This window comes from Lagopus leucura, unplaced genomic scaffold (genome assembly GCF_019238085.1).
Source record: "Lagopus leucura isolate 7727_CA_CO unplaced genomic scaffold, USGS_WTPT01 Super-Scaffold_100157, whole genome shotgun sequence".
Taxonomy (NCBI): Eukaryota; Metazoa; Chordata; class Aves; order Galliformes; family Phasianidae; genus Lagopus; species Lagopus leucura.
In genome coordinates this window covers 6359173-6382238 of record NW_024962334.1, presented here as the reverse complement: position 1 = coordinate 6382238, position 23066 = coordinate 6359173, and the positions used below count along the sequence as shown (strand labels likewise).

Genomic DNA, 23066 nt, shown 5'->3' with positions numbered 1-23066 from the left:
TTCTTCCAGTTCCATAAATGCAAATCAGCTGAACTGCACTTCTCATACTTTTGCGTTTAATTAGAAACTCTTGGTTCAACTATACTGCAACTGCAGGTGAAAGTGAATTATTCTAACAATTTTTCATTTTAATTATCTTGATTAGCTTTCCCTTCTTTGCAATTTTATTGTATCTCATTTCAGAAATGTCCTTTAATTTAAGATAATAAATAAAGTTTTATTTAGCAAGTAGAAACTAGAGGATGTGATGCAAAGAAGATTCAACTCATTAAGTATTAATGTTACTAATATTCTTACACTAATTATTCATTAAGGTGATTGTCTTAACAGAGAAGTAGGCTTGACTTCCCTTGTGGATCATCACATTTTATTTGCTTATGACACAAAAAAATGGAAATAGCAGAGCTTCACAAAGTTAATACTAAAATACTTCAGAAGCCAATGCACTCAGCGGTTCTCACTACTAGATGCATTTAAGGACTCTCCTTTGGTTTGGGAAACAGTACAGATATATCCTTTTATAGATACTTCAAGATGAAGTGATGCCTTTTCACAAGGATGTCATTGATGACAGCTGTAATGGTGGAAGTCTCTAGCACTGGACAGTATTAATCACAGGAAGGCTTGCATCGCTGCAGTGTGCAACTAGGTTGCACATTTGCCTGAGAAGTGCAGGACTAAAGTTCATTGTGATCAATTGTGAAGTTGGTTGTGAGCAATGAACTTCAGACCTGTACTTTGACAGCGACTCTAGGACAATGACAGAACTGCAGTGTTCTTTGCAGGCTGCTGGTGATGGGTAGCACACTTTACCCAGTTCCTATAGTTGCTCCAGGGACAACTCAAGAATTGAGGCCAGACAGTGAGAAAACAATATAGGCTTCCCAACCAGAGTTGAGCATTTCTATTGATGTAAAAACATGGTGATACAAATATAAGCTTTACCAATGATCTGTGATCTAAGGATAGATTTAAACTGGAGTTTTCAGCTTCCCACATGAGTGCTTTGACAACAATCACATTTGAAAGTAGTCACTACCACAGTCAGATACATTTTTAAAAGGAGACAGAATCCTCTGTAGTTCTTCAATAGAAAATACATGGAGATTAACCATTAGGGAATGGTCCTGTCCTGGTACACTGGGGGACTGTGTGGTGATGGTGGGTCTTCAGAAGTCAGAGGTGACTAAGTCCCAGCTGTCAGGGATGAAGACGTGGCTACGTCCAGGGTAAATCCTACTGCCTAGTCTTGCATTGCATACCAGCAGTCCATATGCTTTTGAGAGAACTGTCTACCCTTACCTATTGCATGGGGATGCTAATGCATCTCACTTTCAGTTCTTGATTTTACTCCTGGGAAGGATTGAGTTTGGTAACTTTTTCTTGGCTGCACTCATCCACAGCTTAAATAAGAATTTTCTGAAGAATAGGGCAGAAGCTGAAATCTGAAGGTAGAAATTATCAGTTGAAAATAAGGCACAACATAGTTCTGTGAGAATATGCAACTGCTGGAACTATTTGTGATGCCGCAGTGGGATTTCTGTGATAAAAGGTCTTTACTTTAAACACTGGATGTCTTCATAAATGGTCTGTCTCTCTGAAATGATGTGCTGTTGGTGGCAAGTTCTTGGCCTCTGCTAAAACCTCATATCAGAACTGCTGTGGAAGTGTTTATTGTTATTTTTTCCCACTATTTTATGCTGTTTGGCTTCTGAAATGGAGGTTCCTGGCCCTAAGTGTGCACAGGGTGAATCAGAATTGTACTCTCCTGCAGTGTTGTGTAAGGTCTTCATCACAAGGTGCTATTTACTGTGTCCGTGAACAAAGACTACAAACCCTTATTTGAATCTGTTTTTCTTTCTTGTTCTGTAGTTCTGAAGTCTTTGGGGACTTTAAATTGGTTCCCTGAGCTACAATACAAGGTCTGGGCTATATGGCAAAAGTTTCAAAACTCTTATCTGTTTATGACAGGTGTGCACAAAGAGGTACTTGTCTAATTTTAGGGACAGAATAAAATAGTCATGATGCAGAAGGAGAACCTGACTCAATCTGCATTAGAGAAGCTTCTCTAAGTAGAGGTGCCCTTGAAGAATAGGAGAGATGTGGGATAAACCATCTCAGTAATAAAAAGCACGTCTTACCCCTTTTCAGACTGGAAAAGTAAGGTGCTGATCTTGGTATAAGAAAATGCTCAGCAGCTGATGTTTGAGTCATTTCTGACTTTGACTCCTCATGACTTTTTGTGATGCCAGAAATCCCACATTTTGTAAAATGCTTTTCGTTTTTGTTTTTTTTTTTTTTTCATAAAGGAAGACGAAGTGCAAATCTGATAATTAAAGGAACTTAAACTGGCACTGATTCAAATGCTGTAAATTACGTGCACTTTCCATACTAAATCTCCCTTCTTTCCTCCCACTTTAAGCATCCTATCCTTAAGAAATCCTACCACAGACTGTGTAAAGAGCAAATTGGAGAGAGGCATGCCAGTCTTCTACCCTTTCTTCCATTTCATTTGTCATGGCTGGAAGCAGAATAGTAAGTTATTGGCTGAGCTTCTCTTTGGCTCCTCTGAGACCACTTGTTTCTCAGAGCTATTGTGGGAACCAATGCGTGCGAGATTGCCCAGTGTTTCAGATTTTTGTCCTGTGTAATTGATACCAATGATATACTGGGACCAAGCAGGCACCTAGTCCCTCTTCTTTGAATTATGATTTACTGAGTAAAACAGGCTTTCGGTGACAGTGTTGTTGTGCTTAGTGGCCTATCAACATTCACTTAAACACAAAGCTCATCAGACAAGTTTGAGTTAGGCTGCTAATGATTCATGGAAAGGGCAGTCTTGTAGCTTTTTCCCTCTATAAAACTTGGCATGCTCAAGCAGAAGAGACTTGAGACCACACAGTACAGAGTTAAAGAGTGTGGAAAGTGGAAGTGTTGTTTCTGCATTGAACACTGAAAAGGGCAATTGATCTGAGTAATTAAGCTGTAACATATCCTTAGAAATAGCTGATGTGGAAAGTAAGAATACCATATACATATTAGTAATATATTTTAGAAACATAGTTACCTAATTACCTAACAAATACTTTCTCACAAAGCTGCAATAGATTTTGAATGTTCTAAACAATATGGGTATATATTCAACCAATGAGGAACCAGGGGAGAAAGAGATAAGCAGCTGGCCATAGGGGCTAAAAAATGGAACTCAGTTTTCTTGGGATGTACATGTATTATGGAACACTTAGAGGGATTGCATTGCAAGAAATGATGGAAATTAGGGAAACAAATGCATGTTAGTGAGATCAGAAAAATTTCTCCTTTCTTGGTAATAAGTCAGCTTGCAGAAGGGTAATTATCTAAGGAAAAGCTGATTTCTAGTATTTTAGAAGAGCAGTATTTACTAAGTTCTTATAGTGGATAGTGCTGATGGCATTAGGAGCTCTAGTGAGGTAGACCAAATGTACTCATTATAAGTACAGGTTAAGTCCTTAGCAGAAGACAGGTTTTCCTGTGAGCGCTTTCTGTTTGGAGAGGCATCTCCCCTGGGTTGAGGAAGGTTTTTGACTTGGTCCTCAGGTATTTGAGGAGCCTCACTTGTGTTAGGTTACCTGCTTCTTGCATCAGATAGCCTGGGACACACACTGCTTTTGTCTCTGAATTTTAATAATAGGAGAGTTTTTTAAAAATCTAAGCAGCCTTGGTTTCTGTGGAAGTTAGAGAGAGCAAATGAAAGTCATATGTAGAGGCATTAATTACTGATTTGTATAGTTTAATCTTTACTACTTGTCTTTGTTTCTTAGTCTTCTTCCCTTTGACCTTGCTGCTGATCTTTTCTTCCACTTTTGTCACTTAAACCCTTCACGATTATAGTGAGAAGGTGGCTGGAAAAACAGGAGGGAGAATGGCTGTTTACAAGGATGGAGAGTGATAGGACAAGGGGGAATGGTCTTAAACTGTGACAGAGGAGGTTTAGGTTAAATATTAGGAGGAAACTTTTCTCACAGGGTGGTGACACACTGGAACAGGTTGCCCAAGGGGGCTGTGGATGCCCCATCCCTGCAGGCATTCAAGGCCAGGCTGGATGTGGCTCTGGGCAGCCTGAGCTGCTGGTTGGTGGCCCCACACATAGCAGGGGGTTGGAACTGGATGAGCATTGTGGTCCTTTTCAACTCAGGCAGTTCTATGATTCTGATTGACCATTTTTTCTCTACAGAGTGGCCAGTGAAGTGGATGTGTGACCACGTATTGTCTCCTACTTGTTGCCCTCCTCATCAAGCTAATTTTTGTTTGGAACCAGTTGGCCGCTGAAGGTGAGAGTAGAGCTCAGGAGAATTGCATTTCCCATGCAAATTCATTCAGAGCTAGCTGTCCTCTTTTTTTTTTTTTCGTATTTGACCTGTTTTTATATGATGAATTTCTTCTGGAGTTTGTGAAGGATTCCACTGCAGCAGGAGTCTTAGGAGTAACTTCTTTGCTGTTAAATTTCACTTAACTGCTATATTAATTTCTAGGAATGTCTTAAGTATAGGCTTTGGAGCCATATATTCTTTATGGCTCCTTGAGAACCTTCTTAATTTGTTAAACACAACCTTATGAGTTGTAGGGTTTTTTTGAGAAATCCTTTGAGGAATACCTGTGTGTCACTGGTGTCTTCAGCTGTACTTCTGCAGGGAAACTGCTTTGGTTGCTGGGAGCTTAGCTGTGTGCCGGGGCATCTCAGCCTGTTAACTTCTTAGCAAATGGAAAAAAGAAACTTCAGCTCCAGACATGCTTTGCTTTTAGAATTGGGCTGTGGAGCTGGCCAAGGCAGCAATTACTTGTATTTTAGCTAGTGCTGCACATTGACTGTGGATACATTAGCTTTAGTGGAGATTATTTAGAGTCTCAGTAGCTTAAAAGCAGAAATCACTTATATTCATATTGGATATTATTACGGATTCAGGGGAGTTGGCCATAAAAACACTTAGCTTCCTGTAACAAAAGGACTCCTAGCCAAGCAAGTAAAATGTTAATGAGACAGCGGGCACTCATTTTCATGCCTGTAGCCTTTCCCTTCAAGGTTTTGCTGCTTCATGCTGAGGTTCATTAGAGTGGAAATGGTTGACTTTAAGAAAGAAACACCAGCTAAATTGCTAGGGTGTAGAATTTCCTTTCAGATCATAATTATAGGTGATCAACAGAGTGTATAATTAGTAAGTTGGGTGAAGGATATTTCCAGAACAGTCAGCAGCAATTTCTTCCCTACTGTTCTTTTCTCTGCTCTGAGGACCTTTTGTCTGCTTTGGTAGGTGTGGCTCTTTAAGCTCAGGAAAGAAAGATGCAATGTAAGTTTTGATATAAGTGATGCTAATAATAAAACAAAGTTGTGGAGAAATATTCCATCTTCATAGTAATAGGCCTCAGTGACTTTCATCATGTTTCTAACCCTTGAATAAAGATAGTGGTCTGTAGAGGAAAACAGGCTCATTTCTGGCCCCTTGACAAACCTGTGAGACTCTCTCTGGCACCAGGATTTGTAGTTGCACAGCAAAAATGTGAGAAGCTGTCATTGTTTTCAAATATAATATGAATGCCTAGGCTGTTTCCTGGTACCATGAATAATTCATGGCATAATTCAATGAATCTGTCCAGCTTGGCTAAAAATAGCTGGGTAAACTGAGTGCTTCTGACCTTAAGAAACAAAATCTGTCTCAAATATAAAATAAATAAATGAATAACCATAGAAAAATTCTGCAGAAGCGAAGATGTCAGTCTATAAAGATATGCTTGGTATCCTGAAATGAAGTAAGACTTTTTTTTTTTTTTTTTTGGGAAGAGATTTTCATCTATTTCAGAGTTGTTTGGCTATAAGAATGAACATTTCTCTTAATTAGGATGGGTCAAGGCTTTTGGATGAGTCTCCCTGCCCCTTGCATTAGCTAGCACACAGGCATGGGTTTGCTGTGCTGTTGACTAGCAGCCATCTCTTCCTCTCCTGCTGATCCCCAGCAGATGAGCACTGCAGGAACCATGGCTGTGAAAGCATTAGGGTTGGCATCCAGCACAAGGACCTTAGTTGCAGCCTGAGCTCCCTATGTGCTGAGACCTAGAGTGTTAGGTCCTTACTGTCTGGTGTCAGGGCTGTGGCTGCATCCAGAATGGGTCCCTCTTTCTGACAGCACTTGCTTTTCCAACCTTAATGATTCTGTGATGCTGTGTGATGAGACCACACATTAATTTGGTATTGTGCTCTCCTTAAAGCTTTTCTGTCTGGTGACTACCTGGTCTTTCACAGTGCTTGCAATTGATTTGGCAGTATGGGAATCATCTGGCTTTTGTAATCATAGAATCATTAAGGTTGAAAAAAATTTCTGAGATCATCTTGTCTGACTGTCTGCTTTCCACCAATATTGCTTACTAAACCACATCCCTCAGTGCCACATCTGCTTGGTTCTTGAACACTTCTGGGGACAATGACTCCATCACCTCTCTGAGTAGCCTGTGCCAGTGCCTCACTGCTCTTTCAGAGTAGTTTTTCCTAATAGCAAACTTAAATCTCCCCTGGTGCAACTGGAGGCCATTCCATCTCATCACTGTTACATGGGGAAGAGGCCAACCTTCACCAGACGGGGATAGCAAGAACTGTGCAGTAGTAAGTGATGCACAGAGCTGGTTGGAGCTGCTACGGCCTTGTAGCAGGTGTGCAGGACACTCATATCCAGAACCAAGCACCTTCAGCAGGGTAACATCCTCAAACAGGTAGCTTTAAACTCTGCTCATACAGGACAATCTCAGTCATAATCATCAGGTACTGTCATCTAGATAACACTAGCAACATTGCCTCAGAAGTATTTTTCTGTTACAAATTTGGGCAGAATTCTGGGAAACAGTAATGGCTATTCAATTCAATGCAGTGTGGTAACTTGTGGTAGAAAGTGAGTTTGGACATGAGGACTCTAGATTTTGCATTTTTCTATTGGTATAAAGGCTAAATTATGCTATAGCACCAGCTGAAAAGGCAGAAAAAAATAAATCTCTGATCTGATACTGCAGATTTCAGACTTCTTGCATAGGCATGGGTTACAGGAAATCCACTAAAACCACTAATACTGTCCTGATCCTATCTGTTCCCTTCCTATCATGTACTGAACGCACAGTACTCTGACCAACCACAGGTATAAACAGCCATGATGATGGTTTTTTGCTGGTGCCTAGAAATAGCAACAAAGGAAGCAGTGTGGGTATGGCTGCCCCACTATGCAAGAGGACTGCCCAGCTGCAAGTGTGAGCATATTGCACCCTTCAGCTGGCTGAAATGGACAAAATTTTCCTATTAAACATTAATGCAATAAAAATAAAATGGCATAGAAAATGCCTGCTTTTTCCATATGAGCATATTTTTGGGGCTTTCATTGAAAACCTAGATTCCACAAGATCTGTAAGTTTAGACTAGACTGGGGGGAATTTTACTTTCTGTTGTTTATATGCTTAGTTTTGACATTGAAAGCTTTCAGCACACTTAATGTCTTCTGAAGAAAAGGGGAATAAATGATGATTTGCTCTGGCAGAGGAAAGATGGGGCAGGGAGGAGTTACTCTAGTCATCTGCTCTATCTTTGTGCTGCTTCTGACAGGGATTTTGTTCGATGCAGCAGATAAGTAGAGCTGAGTGTTCACCCTATAGGGCTTCCAAGGGAGAGATTTTAAGTATGTTTTTAAATAAATGGTACCTTCATAGTTTATTCACAGTTAGCATGCTAACAGAAAATAGAAGGAGCTATACCAGTTATTTCAACAAAGCTTTGGTTGTTTTCCAATTCAGCTCCTGTCAATAGAAAAATAGGACTCCGTAATTTTGTCCAGATCTTTACCCAAATGAAATGTTTACTTAGTGAATGCTATTGGATTTAAGTATGAGTGCTTTGTTTTCACATGTTGCTTTTTTTGTTGATTTGCACTGATAGTTAAAACTGTAAATTTGGGATGTGCTTGACTCTACAGCATAAATTATATCTGTAGCAGCTACTGATCGTTCCATGCAATGTGGCATTGTGAGTTGTTTTCCTTTACTGAACTCCCTATGAGTCTCAGTCCCTCTGCCACTTAAATCATAATTTTTTTTTTTTTTTCTCTCCAAAGGGAGCACGTGTTTTACCTGTTTCCCTTGAGCTGAAACTTCAGTACATGACAGAACTTGGCTGTGTGATTTTTCTGGAATTCACAGGTAAAATGTTCATGTTCCTGAATCTGAGACCTGAGCTGTCACCTCTGACTTTACCAAGTGTCAGAGCTGGTGGGCTAACATGAAGTAATGCTCAATGCCATTTCATTAGCTGAAACTGATTTTGGAGAGATCTGCCCATCTGGTTCAATCTCTTGGGCTGGAAATTTCCACATGGAGGCTTGGGTTACAGTCTATGATATATAGCCAGTGCTTTGAGTAGGATGTGTTTGTTCAGAGTATCAGGGCCCAGAAATGTTGCTCTGGGAAGGAGCCCATGTGGATGTGGTATTAGTGCCAGGGACTCTGGAGATGGGAGTTTTGCTTCTGGTGTTGTCCTGGGCTGACTTTGTGGACCAAGTGCACTAACATCGCCTCGAGGTCTACTGTGCAATGAAATGCTCCCCTCTAAAAAAGGCCTGCTTCAGAGCTCCCTCTTCCATGCACTGAACCGTGGGGAGCATACAGTGCACAGAAGATGCCTTCTGAGAGGTGTGCCTGTGCCAATAGCTGTGGTGTGAGTGGCCAACTCCTGTTTCTTCCTTCCTTTATAAGCTGTAGAGATTCTCAGGATGTGGTGTTCTTTCCTTCATTCCATCTTACATGTTAGGAGTCCTATGCTAGTGGGAGATTTGCGACTCCAGCTGAGTTCAATGTCTGTTTGGAGAGCTGATGTGTTTTTAAATGGCTCTTGTGAGAATGCATGCCTGGTGTAAAAGCAGCTCTGCATCTCAAACCAAAAACATCTTCCTTGTTTAACAAGTAAGAAGTGGTGTCTGACTGCCTGAAGCCTGCGTTAGGCCTCTTGCTTCTTTTGCTTCTGGTGGCGCACACAAAATTGTTGCTCTGTAAAAAAATGAAATTGCTGTCTATTTCTCCAGGGATTGCTGAGTGCCTCGAGTATCACACTGAGCTTGCAGTAGGCCAGGGCTGTAGACAGGATGGAGAACTGATGCCCTCTATTGTTGGAAAAATAAAAATAAAAATCTGCAGCATAGCTTATTTTTTTTTTTCTCCATCCTTTCTTAAATTTCTAATTTTTTTCTTTGTTTTAATGTTTACCTTTTCATGAAGTTGGCTGTATGCAACTTCACTGCTAACAGATGGCTGGTTTCATCTGGCCACCTGAGGGTCTCTGTCACCAAGCAAATTCTTGTCACAAGTGGTCAGCAGGGCAAGGCTTCTCATCTCTGCTGTCCCCCTGCCAAGGCATGAAGCAGAAAATCAGCCATGCAAATCTTTGTGCATTATATGTCCAGCATCGCTGTGTGCTGACAGAGTTCCAGATGGCTGAGGCATGCATCCTCTGGCTCTCCAGCACCTAAAGGGCAGTGTTGCCACCTGTTTTGTGAAATACAGGTTGGCTACTGAAGTCTGGTTTGCAGAGATTATGCTGTATGGAGGCTATAGTAAGATAATGACCTCTTGCATTCTTCTCCCATCAAGTGTTTTGTAGTTACTAACTAGTTTCACTGTAGAAAAACACTGCAGGTTTTTTTTCCACCCCCACCCCCCCATTTCTGATCCTGCAGCTTCTTTGCAGAAAGCTCTGTAGCAGCTTTAAGTCATGAAGCCTCACTTACTCCTATTTTATTCTGAACACAAAGCCATCCAGTTCATCAGCATTAACTGCTCCTGATGCATCCCAGACAATGAAATGATGGCTGTCGGGGCTATTAGGAGAAGCCTCCATGGGCTGCTAGATGCAGAATTTATGGTCTGTCTTTAACCTTTTGGAAATGGAGAAATGTCTCATTATCTAAAATGATAGCATTGTACACTGGAGAGTTTTGCTATTTGAACTACTTAACCAACCCCACTTCCAAGATTTTTTTTTTTTTAATACTTAAAACCTGAATCTACAAGAATTGTTATTCCTGTAGGTGAGAATTCTTCTACCACACATATAGAGGAGGGGTATAAATCCATGTGGCTTCCAGTCTGTCATTCAAAGTGATCTGCTCTCTTGTTGCACCCCATACACCTTCTGTTAATAGTAGCTCTTTCAAAATTTCACCTGCGGAAGAATAGCTTTTAGTATTGTGTGTTTCACTTGGTAGAATAGAAGGGTCTGCCTTGTACCCAAGAAAAGGCAGAGATAACTGAAAAGGTTATTACATGAGTTTGTTGCAGAACTGATCTGAGGAGTGGACTTGCACTCTTGAGGGAATTTCTTGGGCTGTTGTTTTGATGTAGTGCATGCTCCGAGGCAGCAGTAGTGAATGAGAACAGGTCTGTGTGTTGCTTGGCTGACTTCTGGTTCTGGTCAGAGAAAGTATCAGTAATAGTAATAAAGGATTAAATAAATAAAGCCACAAAGTGATTTACCCCCATCTCTCAGGGAACATAGTTCAGTATTGCAGAAAAAAGCTCATCCTTCCTCTGGAAAGCTAGCTTGTCCCCACGTGCAGTGATGCCAGACTGAGGTGCTCTGCTGTTTTGCCTTGAGGCAGGCTGTACCACTCAGGGCACAGCACAGATTGGCAGTGCAGCTCTGTGACCTGTTCTAGGAAATGCCAATGAGCAGTGCAACTTCAGGCCCTTTCTTTTCCAGCTCCTTGGATTTATCCTTGACCGGTCTCTGTACCATCTTGCTGTCCTCAAAAGGGTCATAAAAATTGTATTAAAAACCTGTGCCTTAACAGAAAGGTGTTCAGACAGATCATACTGCTATTTTAACTGGCTTAATTTTATACATTCTTTCCCTTTCTGTGCTGCAAGGATTTCTGCTTTGTGGGAATTCTCACACAGCCGCATGTTTTATTGTAGTGCTAATTCTCAGGGGAAGTTTTCAGGAGCTGCAAGAATATTTTCCCTTTCTTTTAATCCACTATGAAGTCAGCCCTTGAAACTGATTTGCTCCCAGACAACAATACCACTTGGGAGTGATACTTGGAATGAGGTGGGCTCCCATTGCAAAGCCATCCTGCTAGCCCTGTAACATCAGAGATACCACAGTAGATGGGAGTCAGTACATATCAAGGTCTCCTTCACAGATGCACAAAAATAGGTAATTGTTCATAAGTTGTTGTTACGCTGCTTTGATTTCCTTGCTGAGGAGCTCTTAGCTGAGAAGGCTCATACTTAGAGTGAAAAGAAAGAGGATAATGTTATGTTCTGCTGGGTAATACAATCAACTAGTACTGCAGGTGCGTGGTCAAAACTGATAGGTTTTCTTACATGTTCAGAGGACACTTCCTTGATACTTGCTCCTTACAGGTCCACCAGGCTCAGGCTGTCTGCTAGCCATTTTAAAGCAGATGATAGAGTTGTTTACCTTCTGAGACTGTGAAATAAATAGCGTAAGTGTTTTCAGTGTTGAAGATGAATGCCATGTGCGTCAAATCCGAATACAAACCTCCCACCTCTCCAGACCTGAATTTTGATCGCATTAACTCCCCCAGTGTGAAATAATAGCTCGGCAACTGCATTAAACTCCAGTTGTTGCAACAAGCAGGTACAGAATGGGTTCATATTGCATTCAATATATACGTGAGCCCACACTACACAGAGCTGTACCGTGTGGGTGCTCTAAGGATACAAGTGGGATTTCAGCCCACGTTATTCCTGGGAGCAGTTGGGAAAGTTGACTCTTCTCCAGCAAGTAGATATACTCCCTCAAGAGGGTATGATCTCCCCAGTAGGGTGGTACTTGGTTTTCAACATGCAAGTGCAAGTAGGGCACACTTGTGCCTCTTGAAAGATTTAAGATGCTCAGCGTAAGTCATCTTGCCTTTGCTGACAGGCTGATGGAGTACTATTGAATAACTGGCATCCATCCATCCCCATTGCCGTTTATGGGCAGATAAATTAAGCCTTTAGGATACTCTTTCTTTGTGCCAGCCTGTGTAGCACTCAGACTTTTCCCATTCATAAGTCAGATGCCTTGTGTTAGAGTTCTGTGTAACAAATGCTATTCCAGTATAGGTTAAATGCTGATATAAAGGCATCCAGAGAGACTGTACAAAGGTGAGTGATAAAGGCAGCTGGTGTGTAAGGAGTATAGGACACTACTGGATGGCTATGAAACCTTTCACTGTGATCCAGTAAGTACCTGCCGTGGTTTGCATTCCAGCTGTGAATTGAAGGACACCCTAAACTTGGTCCCCCACACTGAGGAATCTGAACTTACTTACTCTTGCATTCATTCAGTAACCAGGCATTAAAGTGTTGAGTTACTTCCATAACTAGTGGAAAGACTGTCACGAAATCAAGTTAATGTGCATTTATTTCTGTCCATGTTTGAATCGTAGGTCTTGATCATCATCTAATGCTCTGGAAGCATAGCTCATATTTTACATATTTTATTACTAACAGCGCAGAGGTCATACTAAATGGGAATAGGAGCCACGATTTCCCATGCTGGCCTCTGCAATACAACGTATGAGCAATCTGGTGGCTTCACAGCGCAGGTGGGATCATGGGGAAAGCTGTTTTGCATTTGTACTGCAGCTCCAAAGGACAAGAAACTTCTCTGCTCAGGATAAAGAGTGCACCTTCAGAATTTCTTGATGGGAGTGGAAGGGGTCACCCACATCCCCATTCTTATTGCTCAGTTGGTAGACCATTTTGAAATACAGTTGAATCTTTATTCTGTTAGTACAACCTCACCTTCCTATCAGTGTCTTGATTTCTGTATATACCTTGGCTCTCACTCTCTCATTCATTAAGTATACTGTCCTTTAATCTTGACTGTAAATGTTTATCTTCCTTTTCAGAGTTGTACATAGAAACTCCTTTCTGCCATTCTGAATTGGCAGAAAGAACTTCTCCCCTGCTTTCCATGATAGGACAAGTTTTTTACTGCAGATGACTTGGAAGAAGAGTGAAACGATGCAGTCTAGCCTCGATTCTAAACTTGTCATTGATACAACACAGGCTGCTTGAATGGGAGCAGAGCTGTCCCTGCTTCCTCCTTTAAGGAAAATGTCCTGCATTTTGATCTAATTAGGTTATTTTTATTACCTTTCTCCTTATGTTAAAACATGTTTTATCCTGGTTTTGCTGCCCTCCTGTAGGTACTCTCTCAGGTTTTTGCAGCTTTCCAAGTATTCAGGGAATGCTTCACAAGAAGCAGTTGTGCAGTGTCTTTCTGCATAACTCCCTACACACTTTCACAGACGCATCCCCCATACTGTTTTCTTTTTCTCCAATTTGTGTCAGGATGTAGCATGACAGAATGTGGAAAAAAGCGTGCCTCTGTGTTGAGAGTGGTAAGAGTACTGCACCCCAATTTCCCAATTCCTTTTGCCTAGCTGCAATGGCAAACTTTCTCTTAGAATTCATGGCAAAACTCCAGTTCAATTTCACAGGGTATTTATAGCAGGATAGCTGTGTCACGGGAGCACCCAAACTTGGCTGTATTATGGAATAGAAGCTTTAAAGCACCCTGTAAAATGGCAAGCAGAGACAGCAGCAAAGTATATAGGACAGACTTCCATTCTAACCATATAAAAGTTTTTTTTTTGGGGGGGGGGAGGGGGGGAGGAAGCTGAGAACAGCCTACACCATCAGGTAATAATCTTTTTTTCTAATGTTCTGTCCCAGCAAAATAAAGTGCTACTTAAAGGTGTACATAAAGAGGATTTAATTTTGTAGACATAAGCTTCAATTTTATTTCCTCTTTGCAGAGACTCTAAAACAGCAGCTGTGAGGTGATGGTGGTGGTGGGTGGCTTTTTTTTTTTCCCAACGTTTTTTTGGAGTGAGCCATCTGAGAGCTTCTGTGTGCAGAACAGGAGGTGGAGCTGTTTCCTAGCAGTAAACCAATGCATTCTGCAATTTAATTAATGCTAGAAGTGGTGGCATGTTGTCCTTGATCCTGTTTTTCTCTCCATGATTACAGCCCCCCTCTAATACCACTCTACCCCTGAAAATAACCTCTTCATTAAGCCCAGCAGCACATCAGGATGATGCTTAATTCACTATCTGAGTTTGTGATTAATGGAATCGATAACCAGCAATCCTTTGCTTATGTCACTGGTGTAAGCAGCTCTCAGAAGTGACAGCTGCTTGTTTTGAGGTGAAAGAAAGATTATGAGGCTTACAGCTGTGTGTACATTTCAGTCACAGGCAACAGAAGAATTTGTCTTCCTAGCTTCTACTACTTTATTTTTAGTCTCCCCTCTGTAAGTTCATATATTTATTCTCAGATATCTAAATTAAAAGCAACTGTTTTCTTTTCTTTGTCTTCATAAGAAAAGGTGGCCTATGGGGTAATGCTCCATGTGCGCGTGCATGTATGTTGTTCAGCCTATGGTAATTGTGAACTACTGGTCTATTCTAGTTGCACTTGGTAGAAAAGCAGAGGTCTTAACAACAATTAGATTCCTGCAAGTGGTGCAGAAATTAGCAGCTGGGTAATAGAGGAAAAATCTCTCTTGACACTCTTGGAGAGATACCGTCCATGTTCATCCTTTACCAAACATGACAAAATCGACTTAGAAATACATACCTTTTGGGATAATTGCCTCATTGATTTTGTTGTTCCTGGAATTCTTTTTGTTTGGTTGTGTACTTAAGAGTCATTTAAAAAATACAAGTAAAATATTTTACTTGTGTGCTAAGAAATCGAAGGCTGTTCTGCAAGGAGAACCTGCACTGGAATCAGTGGTGAGTTTTTGGGATTTTTTTGTTTGCTTGGAAGATGTACTAAATATAGAAATCATGCCATCCACTTCCTGGTTCTGGTGGGAAGCAGAATAAGAAAGAGAATCCAATTTTCTGACTACTTAGAAGCAGGGATGTGGCAAGTGAGAACATATATTAGCATAAAGCTATCCTATCTCATCTCTTTTATTCCCAAGAATTGACTCACATGCACTGAAAGTATTCGGTAGGTTACCTTTATTCCTTACTTCAAACCACATGTGGGCTACCTGATCTACAAATAAGATGTGAGCAGTGTTTGGCACAGGTTTCCCATCCTTTTCACTATGTTCTCATGGTATGCACTGATAATGTGTTATCATCAGTGCACTGATGTCTCTCTCCACACATGGAGGTATCTTGCAGCATGGCAACTGTCAGCGTGGCTGCTAACCCAACTCATGTTGCAAACAGCGTGATGTTTGCCCTGAGCATGACTTTGCTTAGTAATGGAAAGACCTTTAGGCTTGTGGCTTTTGAGATCTGACCAAAGGAAATGCTTCAGGTTGTCTGATTACTCCATCTGCTAGGAATGGTCAGCCTTGCTAGTAAAGGTTGAGTCCACCCTCCCCTCCATCCTGGGCTGAGCTAGGAGCTAAGAGCAGAGTTATATCAATGTATTCCAAACAGGTGTGTGCTCCAATGAAAACCAGAAAATGCCCCATGTAATTAATCTTATTGTGAATGTGAATTATCTGGTTGCTCTTTTTCCCTCTTTCTGAGTGGTCAGCTAGTTCATGGAGTCAAAAAATGTCGTGTTACTTTGGATGCATCTTTGCTCCTTGTCTGTCAAGGCTGAGCCATGTTCTAGTGCTTGATATTTTGCACAGCCTGTCTGACCCACTGTTGTTTTTTCAGCATTGTCCTCAAATCTATCTTCTGCCATTTACATTTTGCTGACTACCACATTTGACAAATGCAACAAGAATTGTTCACATGTCATCTAGTGTAATAAGGAACAGTCGTCATATCCTATACACTTCAGTCCTGTTAAATTGAAGACCAGTCTACAAATATTACTAGATGCTTTCTTATTCAATTTGTTGCAGAAGCAAATGCAGCATTTTTAATGGAGCCTTATACTGTGAAGGTTATTCCAAAATACTGACATAATATAGCTAGACTGTGTGTGCGTTTGTATATGTATGTGCATATATAGTTTATCCTGAGCCCAAATAGCTACCTGTTCATAAGTTCATGGGTCGCATCTCAAATGTATTATCTGAAAATGCAGTATGTGCAGACAGAACGGCTGAGCAGAAGAGGTAGCTCAGGAAACAGTGCTTTGGTTTAGGCTGCAGTTTCAATTTCTGACAGAATTCTCTCATCCTTATGCTGTATGTTTGTGTACCAAGCTCTTCTTGAGGAGGGACAGTCCTAAATTGCAAGGGAACAAGGCTTACTTGCTCTCCTGTTTCAAAGCTCTAGGCGCTGCTGTGATTCAGGTGAATGGCTGTGGAGTTGCACTTGCTTACAGGAATTCACTGTTGAAGCAGAGTGCACACAGGCTGCTGTCCCACCCTCACAGCATAGGGCTGGGCCTGTTTGTTCCTCCATCCTCACCTCTAATGCAAACATGGAGGACGTCTCCTTACCGCTGTCACCACCACCTGGGTCTCCCAAACCCTTTCCACCATGAAAGGCTGGTCCACCTGCTCCCTGTGTTGAGCTCTGCCCAGCCTAGCTGTGACAGGGCAGTCTGGTTTCTTGTGTGCAATGTTGGCTTCCCACCCTGCACCTTTGCTTGTTCCAGGTTCACAACACTATAAAGGATTGTATTTTCTAATAGATGGGCTGGATGCAGCACATATACTCAGTGTGACTATGGGTTTTATGTTTACCATGGGCTTGAGGGGTGGTTGTTTTGGTTTTTTTTTTTTTTTTTTTTTCGTTTTGTTTTAATGACATCTTGGGATGCACACCTTTAAATATGGGTCATTTAAAAAAAAACCAACAACCAACCCAACTCCCAAAATCTGCTTGAACAGAGGAATGTGTACAATTTCAGCATTATTTATTAGCCAATTTATTTAACTGTGAAAAACTGCTGAAGACATGATGAATACGTTTTCTTGAAAATTCAGTGGAGATTATATAATGAGAAGAAAAAGAGCATGTCATCTTTTTCTTCCTAAGAAGTATTTTCAGTCCTTGCTTCCATGAGTGAAGAGGCTAACAAACTCTTATTTCATGGAAAAAAAAATGCTCTGATGTATTGTAAGCTTACTGTAATGGATGAAATCCTAATAAGTGTAATTGTATATTAAGCAATAGAGTATGTACTTTCAAATATTTTGAGGTGAGTTTTCCTTTTTCTACATTTGTGAGGTGAAAGGATATCTTCGCTAATCAGAATGGCAAAGACCTCACTGGTATGTATTGCCAGTAATGAAGTTTTCCAGCATCTTTTCCTGCTCTGGAAATCGTAGATACTTGGTTGAGAACAGAATTCTTATCTGCTACTGTTATGCTCCCTAGGAGTAGATTTATGCTAGAAGTGATCTGGCCTCGGAAAGGTTTTCATATGCTCTGGAAGGAGACAGAAAATGCTGCTATGTAGATATTATTGTAGCTGAGAAGGAAGTCCTGAAAGCTGGCAGATGTGGAAACCACATGTTTGAGTTGTTCTATCTCAATCCGGTGTGTTTTAAACAATTTCCTTTTTTAAATTTTTTTTTGTTAAACTTTTGGTTTGGCAAATGTATCATTTCTCAATTTGGCTGAACTCTGTGCCATGAGATTTGATGTGAGATAGACAGGTCTAGTTGTCCTAAGGGGAAGTAGTAGGCTCTGCCTACAATAAGAAGGATGAAAGCTTTCCAAGGAGTGGTCTGTCTTATGAGATAAATCTGACATGTAGAGATGTCTGCCTAAAGAACAGAAACTTGGCGTTTTTTAAGTTATGATCTAATGTGCACAAACATGTGACTTAAATGAGGCAATGGAATTCATATCATGCTCTTAGTCTAGGTTCCTAGAAAAGCTTGTGTCTGTTTCTTGATTCTTTAAAGCAGGAAGAGTTCTGCTCATATGTGATGGTAAATCTGTCTCTGTGGCAAACATCTAGTCATTAATGAGGGACCTGACCATCATCAAATATGAAAAATGTTTTGGACCATTCTTCAAAGCACACTGATATCCTGAAGTCTTAAACACAAATAGGTCCGAAATCTTCTTAGATTTGCATCTGCACAACTGAACTGAAAATGTATGAGATTGTCCCTGTCTGGAGTGACTGAAACACTGGCTACGGGGAGACTGAATGGTCTTTCAAGGTTGAATGTACCTGTTTATAGCACAGAGCAAGTTTAATTTTCTTGCCTTCGCATCACCAAGGTCAGCAAGTTCATGCCGTTAAACACTTCTGCCACATGAAAGCACTGGCACACAGTAAGCAAATTACTTCTCAGTCTTCACTTTGATAAATCTTCTTAATCAACCAAGTACTTTTGCAAGATGCTTCTATTCTTTTTCATGTTTCTGCATTCTTCTCAGGTGTGAACACCAAACTTAGACAAACTAATCTGGTGCTGTACAGAGACCAGCCCAACTCCTTTTTTGATAGTAAGATAGAGTAAGAATGTGGTACTGATCTTCAGTTCATGTATGTATGAGTTGCACCATTTGGGATAAATGTTTCTTATAAAAAAAATGTTTAATACAAAAATGACTTTCACTGGATATATACATTCCTCAAAAACAGACTAGTGGAAGCATATAGGAAATGAAGAGGAAGAATAGAAGTTATATATGCAACGATAGCACAGTCAACAGGTTTAAAATTAAATTTTATTTTTAGTGACCAAATTAGTAGCTGTGAGAAGTTCAGGTACATTCCACAGTGTCACCTTAAAATGTGAGTGGTGTCATCTGAGATTGTTCTTGTTTCCATACTCGAGTAAGTAATAATAGCAATGTATCTTATAATACTAAAATATCTTATTTAGAGTCTGTCAATTCTAATTCTTGAAATGAAAATTTTGGTACTTAAAATCTTTATTTCAAAAGTATTTACTGTGATGCTTCACTTCATTTTTTTCACTTTACATAAAGAGTGGTGAGGTGCTGGAACAGCTGCCCAGAGAGGCTGTGGATGCCCCATCCCTGGAGGTGTTCAAGGCCAGGTTGGATGGGGCCCTGGGCAGCCTGGGCTGGTATTAGATATGGAGGTTGGTGGCCCTGCATGTGGCAGGGGGGTTGGATCTTGATGATCCTTGAGGTTCCTTCCAAACCAAGCTATTCTCTGATTCTATGATTTCTTCAAGAGGGATCAGTAGAGGTTTCTTGTTTTGTTTTGTTTTTGCCATTTAGTTATATTTGCTAGAAACCCTACTAGAGTAATATCTAGCTCAACAAAGCAGTGCATAAAATTGAGCTAACACCTACTTTTGTATCTTCTGGTACCACTCTTTGTATTTTTTCCTGAAGTGTCACAATGAAGGAAGGGGCCCCTGTTTCCATTCATTAACTCTGTGTTGAAATATGGCATACGTCTTCCAAATCTGCCACCTGAATCAAACTATTTCCTCAGCAGATTTCTGTACTATTTCCACCCACACACAAAATTAAATTAGACTGTGCTTCCTCTTGTTAATTACTTCATTTGAGAAGGAGAGGAAGTGTCTTTTATGCTTATTATTATGTCTGAATTCTTACCCTCCCTAAACTTTTCATAAAATCTGTTTTATAGTTGTCTCATTTGTAAGTAAAATAACTGATAGTAGAGGTAGCACTATTGCCTGATAGCTGATAGCTACCTTCATGGCTTTTCCTGCTACCTATCACAGCCACAAATATTGCATTAGTTAGCAGCTTCTCCTCTCCCTCCCAGTTAGGAGGAGTTGTCAATCATGCAACAAATGAATGCTGCAGGAAATCCACATTGTGTTCAACACAATATAATTTCCTCATCTAAACCCTTCACTCTTAAGGAACGAACATAAAAACCACACAAAAACCAAAATCCAAACCACTACCCCTTGGCCCTCACTGCCCTGAAAACAAAAAAGCTTGCACCCCTGTCTCATGTTCTCAACCTTCTGTCTTATTCTTGTGGTTAGCGTGAGAGGACTTAATCCAAGCAGCTTTCACAGGGAGAGGTTTTGTGACTATGAGACTTAGAGGAAGCTGAAAGCCCACAAAACGGCCCCTGGGAGGATACAGAAGAGGCCATGCGCATCCTTTGTTTTGGCTTATTGTGAGCAATGGGAAGGATAGGCTTTGCAGAATGCGAGGGCTGTTCAGTGTCAGAGATGGAGGCAGCTGACTTACAAGGGAGTTTTCGAGCATTTCCTGTTGAACCAAAAATGAAGCACCTGGTACTTGAAAGATTTCTTGAAATGTGAAGTCACTGTGCCTCCAGAAAGGGGGGAAGTGAGTTTGTTTCTTCCTGCTGCACATTAGTTATATCAGTCACTATTCAGCCTTAAGTTAAAAGGTATTCACTTCCAGTGTGAATGTAGTTTTTAGTGGGTCTGTCCTACTATTGCAGCATACTGCCCATTTGTGGGTTTCCTTCAGGAAGGTGAGCTTCCAGATGCTGCAGAAAATCGGTCTAGTTTGAATGAAATGTAGAGGGTGCATTCCTGAGCTGTGTTTGAAAATACTTGTATTCATTAGTGTAATGCTCTGTACAACTCCTTTTTGCCCACTGCAGCATTTGACTAAATATTTCAAACTTCAGTCTGTCCCCTGCAGGGGAGTTCAACGCTGAGAGTTGAATCTCCGAAGTCTGATAAGTGCGTGCAATTGTTGGGAGGGGATATGTTACAGGTCTTTCCCTCTATGAATGCATCAATAGGGCTTCTGGTTCCCAGAGGGCTGCCTATTTTCAAGAAATCAGTAGGAGTTCATCTTTGGTATGCAATGAGCTAGTTAAAATTGTCAGGCTAAACCATGTTACTTCACCTGTGTTCATTTTTTTTAATCTTAGTAAGTTCTCTCTTGCTCCTGAAAGTTGCTGATTATCAAAGCAGACAGAGCAATATGTTGTACAGCAATGTGGGTGTGCAGGAAAGGAAGGAGCTGCGTTGCTCAGTGAAAACTCAAGCTTCACATTCACAGCTTAGTGATCTATCTTCTTCATGCTTCCAAGTGAGAATTTTAGGAAGTAATAACCACAGCAAGTACCTGGCACAGGTAAAGACAATCCCTATTTGCATGTGGAGAAACAAAGCCTAACTGCTTTGGTGACGAACTCAACTGAATCCTGGTATGTCTTAAAGAACATCACACGTCATTAACTGTCACCACATCTTTCTCTACCAGAATTATTCTAACTGGAATTATTCCAGTATCAGATTGACTGTTTCACTAAGTTGTTAATGAGTACCTTCTTGTACTGAAAGTACATTAGTGTTGTTTTCTGTGTTTTCCCATGTTCTTAAGGCTTTGAATGAAAATTTTAATACTTTTTTCTGTAAAAAGATTTTAAATTAGGTTATAGCAAGGGTGCTAATTAGTAAAACATGAAAGTGCGTTCCAATGTGTTGCTTGCACTGTTGTTGTCCTCAAGTTGCACACTCAAATTAGGCAATTATAATCACTCTTCTGTATCATGTGGGAGCTGTCTAGCAGGTGATGGCATTTGAACTGTAGCTCATTTCCTTTTTGTGATTCCTGATATGCCTTTTCTGACAGTATAGGATAAAATGTACTTCCTCAGTCTGTTTCTTGCAGCTGTAGACATCGTGATTCTACCTGAGAGCTAATCCTTGTGCAGAGGCAGCTAATGTTTTGTCTCAGGACTGCTCATTAAACAAAACTGATCCCTGGACAGCCTGAAGTACAGTGGGGCTCTGGGAAGCAGTGTACTTCAGATCCTGGCCAAGAATGAAAAATGGTAAAGGCCCAATTGCAACTATGATTATCACATGATGCATTATCCAAAAAGAATCATAGAATGGCCTGGGTTGAAAAGGACCACAGAGATCATCTAGTTTCAGTCCCCTGCTATGTGCAGGGTTGCCAACCACCAGACCAGGCTGCCCAGAGCCACATCCAGCCTGGCCTTGAAATGCATCACTCCCCCTGCCTCTCTCCCCACTGCCCCTTTCAAAAAAAAGAATAGTGTTAGTGAATAAGTGAAGACTTTTTTTGTAGTAGAATTCCTTAAGTGTGTAAAATATCAGAAAGTAATGCCTCTTATTACGTTGGCCCACAACATCAAAACATCAGAAGTGGATGTTGGTGGTACGGCAGCAGAGGTTAAACTTCCTCCAGTATTCTGTTAAATTTTGTTGCTGTGTGGCAAGTGGCAGCAGTGGGCAGTCTGACAGAACGGTGCTAACACGGAAATGTATCTGGAGCGAAGTTGTTTGTCACTGAGTTCCTTCATGTGGAAAAAAAATTGTACCCACTGACACAGTGGATGTTATCACAGTGAAGGCTGGACTATGTGGACAATATCTTCCTAGTAATTATGCTATCACTGCAGCTGTAGAAGAGTGGTCACCTCTACTGATGCAGATTTTCAGGAATGTAGCAGGCAGACTTCAGTTCATCACTGGTGAAAATGCATAGTTAATGGTGATGACTGTTGAAAAATGGTGCTCTGTAACTCCGAATTTGTTCTATCAAATAGCGTTGTTGTGCCGTTCGTATCTGTTGTAGCTTCTGTGGGAATAAATAGGAAGCCTAGAATGACCTGCATAGCATTCACTTGCAGAATAATGTCTTATCTTGTTGTTTCAGGCTTTCTTTTGCCTAACATTCCAGTTCATATTCTTAAAAGTTGTTTTTGAAGACTATTCTAACTGAATGGTAACCTCTGCTGTCAGAGGAGAGGCAGAAGCTATTACAATGAAGTTAAAATATGTGTCTTATCGTTAAGTCTGTATTCAGTAGTCAGCTGAAACAGCTTAGGGATTCTCTTTCCACTGAATTTTGTGTGCTAACAACAGTAACATTGGTCAGTCTTGTGATTTTATAGTGGAAAAAGGTAATTGGAAACAGATATCACACATTTCTGCTTGCTATTTATTTTTACTGAGCTTTCTCCCCTTCAGAAATAACTTCTCACAGTAACTTAGATTAGCTTTTTCTGATGTTCTTTGTTCTCTTGTGCTTTTTTTCCATTTGGTAGCACTCAAATCAAAGCCATGGCAAAGGCAGGGATGTGGAAAAATGAATTCTACTAGAAAAAAAAAAGTGTGATTGGTGTAAGGGATGCTTTCCTGTCAGCGTGGAGTGAAAAACAAACACGTTAGCAGAGAGCTCAGG

At 40.7% G+C, this 23066-nt stretch overlaps 1 long non-coding RNA gene across 4 annotated transcripts in view; it reads left to right on the top strand.

Annotated features, from left to right (window-relative positions):
- The window catches only part of LOC122189676, a 76977-nt gene that overhangs the window by 21112 nt on the left and 32799 nt on the right, over window positions 1-23066 (top strand). For 3 of the 4 annotated variants that reach the window (XR_006181924.1, XR_006181923.1, XR_006181925.1), the window contains 2 exons: window positions 4214-4310; window positions 8118-8202. This is a non-coding gene — a long non-coding RNA (uncharacterized LOC122189676). Of the gene's footprint in view, window positions 1-2309; window positions 2369-4213; window positions 4311-8117; window positions 8203-23066 lie in introns of all 4 variants that reach the window. The other variant, XR_006181926.1, reaches the window with a different exon arrangement.